The following is a 6,502-nucleotide window of genomic DNA, read 5'->3' on the forward strand; positions in this document are numbered from 1 at the left end:
AATGTCTCAGTTCTAAAACGTTAGTCTCTAAAACGTTAGTCTCTGCCTATCTGTTGCTTAGATGTTTAGGCCAAATCATGAGCCATGGGACAGATGGTGGGGCCATTGACAAATATCTGTTGAGCACCCATCTGTACTCAGCACACTCAAGTCTCTGAAGGGGACAGTGAGATAAAGTCCTGGCTTTTAGTGACTTCATTCTGCAGCCAGAGAGGTAGATTGTAAACAGATGAAAAGTATGGCCCAGCAGGAAGTAAATGACATTAGAGGTCAGTAAGACAGACGTAGGGGTCAAATGGAAGTCCCAGCCACATGTGATCAGGGTCTTGGGAGAGGCTTCTGAGGGGTCAGGCCGACTGGAGCTGGGCTTCGTGGGGGCTGCCATCGCTAGAGATCTTGAACACCGTGGATTTCAGTTAGGGTGGGGGCTGGGAGAGAAAGTGTCTAATCCTGCAGCCCAGTGCATTCTTTCATTCATTCATCAAGCATTTAAGGAGCCGCTCCTATGTCTTCTAGGAATGGGGCAGGAGAATATAAAATGGGAATACAAATGCTGCAGCCATGATAGCATTCTGGTGGAGCTCACATTGTCATCCAATCTGTTTGTGATCCAAATCAAATTCTAGCCCAGGTGTTTGATAAGCAAACATCTGTGGGTGGTTGAGAGACCACTCTCAGCTGGGAAGGATCAGGGGAGGCTTCTTGGCATAAGAAGCTTTCTAACTTGGCCTTGAAGGAGAGTCAAACTAGTGATAGGTGGGACTGGGGAGGGCAGGTTGGGTTGAAAACTAGGCTCTTTTAAGGTGCATATATTTTCTGCATTGTTAAAGCTTAATGGCTCCCTCAAGTCATACTGACATGAAGGGAAGGCAGAGCGTTCACCAAGCAGCTGATTTTGCCCTGAGCAAAGGCACTTCTCCCCATGGGTAGTACAATCCCCCCGCTGTTTCCTGTAAGAGTCCCTGCCCACTTTGGAAATCAAACAGGAGCCCTTAGACAAAACATTCCCTTAGCAGCAAAGGAATAACTAAGAGCCGGGTTACCCCAGGACAGCACCTGCAAGAACGGCATGCTAATGGCAGCAACAGGAAACCACCCTGGTCCCACTCAAGGTGAGCACCCGAGGAGAGGGCAGTCTTAATTACCTTCGTACCGCAGCCCCTCTACCTCCTCACCCAGTCCCCAGGAAGCCGAGTGTGTGCTCACGGACTTCCTCACTTGAGGGGTGGGATGAGGAGATGACTGAGCAGACAGACGGACAGAGAGGTGGACTGATGCCTTTCAGTTGCCACTGAACAACTGGGGTGTCACGGGCTTCTTGACTGTCTAGTCCACCTTCTGCTGGAGGAGGTGTGGCTGAGATGGTCTTCATCCCATCATACGTGGACGTTACGTGGATCGTCTATCCATGAGTCCTGGGGAGTACTTACAAGGTCATGGAAGAGTAGAATTCTAGAGCTGGTCTGAAGCATGGGGGCTGTTACATTCAACTCAACTGAATGGGAATGTCAGGGTGAAAGGACGTGTCCAAGGTGGTTGGAGATTCCTCTCCTAGACTTTCTCACTGGGTGGTGGTGGGGGTGGGGGTGCTGCTTACCTTGTAGGACTAGAGTTGGTTGATGCACAACCTCTACTCGGATTCTTTTGGTCACAACTCTTCCCACTGAGGGCAGCAGGCCCTCATCAGTGTATTAACAACTTAAAAACAGAACAAACCTGTTAACTTGAGAGCTTAAGTATTGTCACTCTCAAAATAACCCAGGCAGGAATGTGAAGACACAGAAGGGCAAGCTCCCCTGACTTTACAGGAGTGACTCCCTGGCTCCAGCCCTCCCAGCCCCCAAAGCTACAGGAAGGGGGAGGCCTGACCACTTGGCTGGGGGCAGGGGTCTCGGTAGGAATGTTCTCATTTTCAGAGGCTGCTCTGACCTGGCCCAGGGAGGGTTGGGGGCAGGTAGAGAAAAATCAGGCGGCTTTTATATTCTGAAGATTCTTCCAGCACTTCCCCAGTCCAGGCCTTGAGGTCCTGGCCCTGTTCCAATTTGGGTAATTACATTTTCCCTATGCAAATTGCTCCCCTGAATTTGCATAGATGCACTGGTGGAGGCCCAGCCTCCCTGGTAGCCTCTGCAGGCTCCCTCCAAGCCCAGGCCCGTTGGCCTTCTTCTTGGCTCCCCTGGGAGAGGCCTGGTTCCCAACTAGCAGCACCAGCTACCCTCCCCATCGTGGCCCTAATGTTTGTGGCTGTCCTGGACACGTGGGGAGATTTTTAATCTGCCTGAGGGCTCTTGAAGCCAATAGGGTGCCGGCGGCCCAGGGGAAAGACCAGGCCTGGGTAGGGTCATTCACTAAGTCTGCCACCCAAAGTGGGTCACTTCCTATCACTCCTGCCACTTCCTGTTTCTTCATCCCTGAAAAGTGAGACAGACAAGATCAATTGTTTCCAAATCTCTTTCAGGAGCGCTTTCAAAATTCTTACAATAAATGCATCCTTTTTTCTTTCTTTCTTTTTTTTTTTTTTAAAGAAAGACAAAGATTAAACCAGGGGTCTTCTTAGCCTGTGGTGCCTGTGGGCTGGGCAGCACCTTTGGGACCTCCACAGATGTCCCCTGCTTACAGGAGAACTTAGTGCCCACGTTCAAATAGTAGTTCCTCCATTTATCAGCTGTGTGACCTTGGAAAGACTAATGAACCTCTCTGTCCCTCAGTTTTCCCATCTGTGAAATGAATATATAATAGATTTACCTCACAGGCGTACTGTGAGGATTACAGCACTTAGAACAGTAATCATAGCTAGCACCAGCTCTGTGCCAGACTCTGTTCTGTGCGTGGGGCTTGTAACAACTCATGTGAGCCTCACAACAACCCTAAGAGATAGGTGCAATTGCTATCCCCGTTTAACAGATGAGGGAATGGAAGAACAGAGAGGTTTGTCTACTTTCCAGTGGTCACACAGCCAACAAAGGGCAGAAGAGGACCGAATCCAGGCAGTCTGGTGCTGGAGCTCAGGATCGAGATCGTGATGGTAATGAAGATGCTGCCCTGTCTGCCCTATCCTGTAACCATCATTTCATATTATTCAAAGTCCTTCGGAGCATCAACTTCCTGGAATTCTGTGCCAATTTCATGAGGTTATAAATGTAAAGTTCTTAGCATGGCGTCTGGCACGAGGCAAGTGAGTCAAAAGAATTTAAATTTCTGCCCCCTTTTCTTCCCATCTGTGCTCACTTTAGTCTCTGTGTGTATTCGCCCTGCCACAGGAAATGATGCCGTGCCTTTGCCGAAAAGTACGCATTAACTTCAGAGACATTCTCCTCAAGGCGTATGTGCCTGGAGCCTTCTTTCCCCATACCAACCTCTTTTTCTGTTTCAGCTCCACCCCCAACCATCTCGAGAATTTAAAAGATCACCTTGTGACTCAATAGTTGATTTTCTAGTCTGTGCTCCAAGGACAGTGCTCCCCTCGAGGACAGACTGCGCTTCCTCGTCTAGGAGTCTCTTCAGTCAAGCACAGGGCTTGGCACATAGTAGGTTCTCAATAAACATCTGGTGAGGAAGGAGAGGAGTTTAATTTATGAAGTAGGTGCTTGGTTTCAGGCCTGGGTAAATTGTGAGGAGGCACCCTGAAGACCCCCGGGAATCAGGCCAAGGTCCTGGCTGGACTTGATAAGCCCGGCGAGCCAGGCGGGGCGCAGAGGAAGGACGGATGGACGGACAAAGCAGGGCCTCGCTGAGGAAGCCCTGCTGGGGTTGGGCTGAACGGGGCCCCAGAGCCAGGCCCCTGCAGACCCGGGGGACGGTGGAGCCTGGCAGTGGCAAAGGGGGTGAGGATGGTGGGGATGAAGTGTGAGCCCCGGGACCTTTAGGGGGCAAGCCTCGGTGAGCTGGGCAGCAGCGTGGGTGGGAAGGATGAGGGAGCAGGAGAAACAGAGGCTCCTCCGACCCCAAAGTGCTGGGGGTGGCCACAGCTTGGGGACGAGAGCGAGCGTGGAGACAGGGAGGAGCAGGGGCCTTTGTGTCAATGCACGTGTTGCTCTGTGAGGAGCAGAGAGTGACCCCTGGGCTGCAGGAGCCGGCAGAGCACGGAGGAGGAAGGGGCCTCCTGCCAGCCCCGTGCTCCCAGGCGCTGGAAGGCCCGGCTGCTCAGGATCAGGGCCCAGGGCCCAGGGCACCAGGGGACCAATTTCGGTTTGAGTTGTGGCTTTCCGTTTTTAGAACTGTCTGCCGAGAGCATTCGCGGGCACTCGTTATGCTGGACCAGCCAACTGTTTCTGAAACCAGGTCCCTCTGCTGGCTCCGCCCACTTCAGAGCCGGTGTTTACCTGACGACTGCCCAGGCCACAGGCATCTCCTGCACGCACCACAAAGGGCGCGCTGCGACATCGAGGCCCGAAGGCCACAGGGCTGACTCTGGGGGCAGGCACGGGCCTCCGTCTGTCCCGAATGAGGAGCTGGCAGTGGGCCATGAGCTCTTTGTGCTTGCAGGAGCCTGAACGTGGGGCCTGGACTAAGCAGGGGACGGCTCCGTTAGGACAAGGAGTGGCCCTCTTCATTTCTCCCTTTTCCATGGTTCTGCCCTCCTCCCGAGAGCCCCACACTGTCCCTACTCTGGGCCCTCCGCTTTTCAGGCTGATTCCTCTTGGCTCCCTCAGTCCGAGCTCACAGCCTCCGCTCCCTGACCCCACTCACTACTCCCTGGCTCTACCTCAGCCAAGAAGCTCCCCGGGAGCCCCAGCGGAGCCCCAGCAGGGGCTGCGGGTGACACTGGAACAGGCCGGGGCTCACAGGCACGCGGGGATCCAGGGCTTTCCACCGCATCGCACGCATGCCCCTTACTGCCCATCTCCTCACTGGGCCTCACGGTATAGCTCCTCTTGCTCCCATCGGCGGCGGGAGAACAGAGCTGGAGAGTGACATGCACTCTCTGCACAGAGGCCCTTGTTCATGTCAGCAGTGGCTGTTCGAACGTGGTCCATATGTGGCTCGTGTGTGTGCGCGTTGTGCGATTGTGTGTGTGCTTGCGCGCGCCTCTGCTTTCTGCATGAGCCAAGCACTGTGAATCTGTTTATTTCCCTTTTATGATCACTTTCTCTCCCCCTGTAAAGCACCAGGACGGGCCTGGCGTTCCAGGAATTGCTTGCAAGTGGTCCTCCAAGCCTGGAGCCGGCCTCTGCTGTCCCCATGCAGTGCGCGTAATGGGTCCTCCCAGGGACAATTTGCATAAAGGATAAATAAGAGAAACACAATGTGAAGTTTATTCATTTTTAAATCCTGCAGCGTTTGTGATTGAAGGCCCAAGCTCAGATGTTTGCCGGATGCGTCCCATTAAGACTCGGGGCTTTGTCTAATGTCTGCTCTGTTCCTGCAGGGGGGTGTAATGTGCACTCCTTCCCCACACTGGAGTGCCATTTCCAGAGCCTCCTGCTCGACAAGGGACAGAGCAACGGCGGGCTGTGTTCCCTTCTACCAGGCCCCCTCGCTTTAATTTGCTGTAACAGAGCCAGCACATTAAATACAAAACATATTGATGTTCTTGAGAACCCTGGAGGGTCTTTACCCTTCCTTGTCAGAGGAGCCTGGCATGCCGGGAGGGAGAGGAGATGGTGTTTGGCATGCATGCAGAGTGGCGCCTCCGGCAGGTCACAACTGATCATCTGCCAAGAGCTGCGTCCTCCCAGAGGACAGAGGGTGGGCAGAGGGACAGAGGTGCCATCGTGCGTGCCTCAGAGCAAGAGGGAGCATGTGGACGGGGAGGGCACCCCCGGGCTCAGGTCCGTGGACACAGCAGGGGTTTGTGAGCTAATGACAGGGAGTGGGTGGGAAGAAGGAATAGAAGGCAGCAAGAGAGGGAAGGAGGAGGGAGGGAGGCAGAAGGCAGGCAGGATGACACCCAGCGATGGCGCTTGACTGGGCCTGCTCGCTTCCAGGTCAGTGCTGATTCGCAAGCTCCCAAGATGGTGCAAGAGTCAGAGGAAGCTGGACGGGACCTAACTTCTGGCACCTCTCTATTCAAAATGCCCCGGGCTCCAGGAATTTGGCAGGATAGATTTGGTTGTCCTATTGTGCGTATCTGTTACAACAAGTGTGCAAGAAGAATAGATGCATCTCCTCCAGCAAATCCACCATTTCCCTAACCGTGTGTCTCCAGGGCTGGAGGAAACAGACCAAGAGAGGAAACAAAAAAGGCAGGATGCTATGACAGGACGAGGCAGGGCCACGAGCCAGACCGACCACTTTTCTCGAAGCTGGCGTATCTCAGTTCTAGACCTCACAACTCTTGAAGTTATTATTATCAGGACACTGAGCCTCAGAGAGTTTCCATAAATCTCCAAGGGCCATGAGCTAGTAACTGACTGGACTCTTATTTAAATCCAGTCCTGGGGCTGGTGGTGATTGTGCTGTTGGGGTGGTGACAAGTGTATTTAGTGGTAGTGTTGATTGTGTTGGTGGTGGTAATGGTTGTGTTGGTAGCGGTGTTGATAGTGGTAGTTGTGTTGGTGAT

The sequence above is a fragment of the Mirounga leonina genome, unplaced genomic scaffold, assembly GCF_011800145.1.
Source record: "Mirounga leonina isolate KUSES-001 unplaced genomic scaffold, KU_Mleo_1.0 Mir_93, whole genome shotgun sequence".
NCBI classification, from domain to species: Eukaryota; Metazoa; Chordata; class Mammalia; order Carnivora; family Phocidae; genus Mirounga; species Mirounga leonina.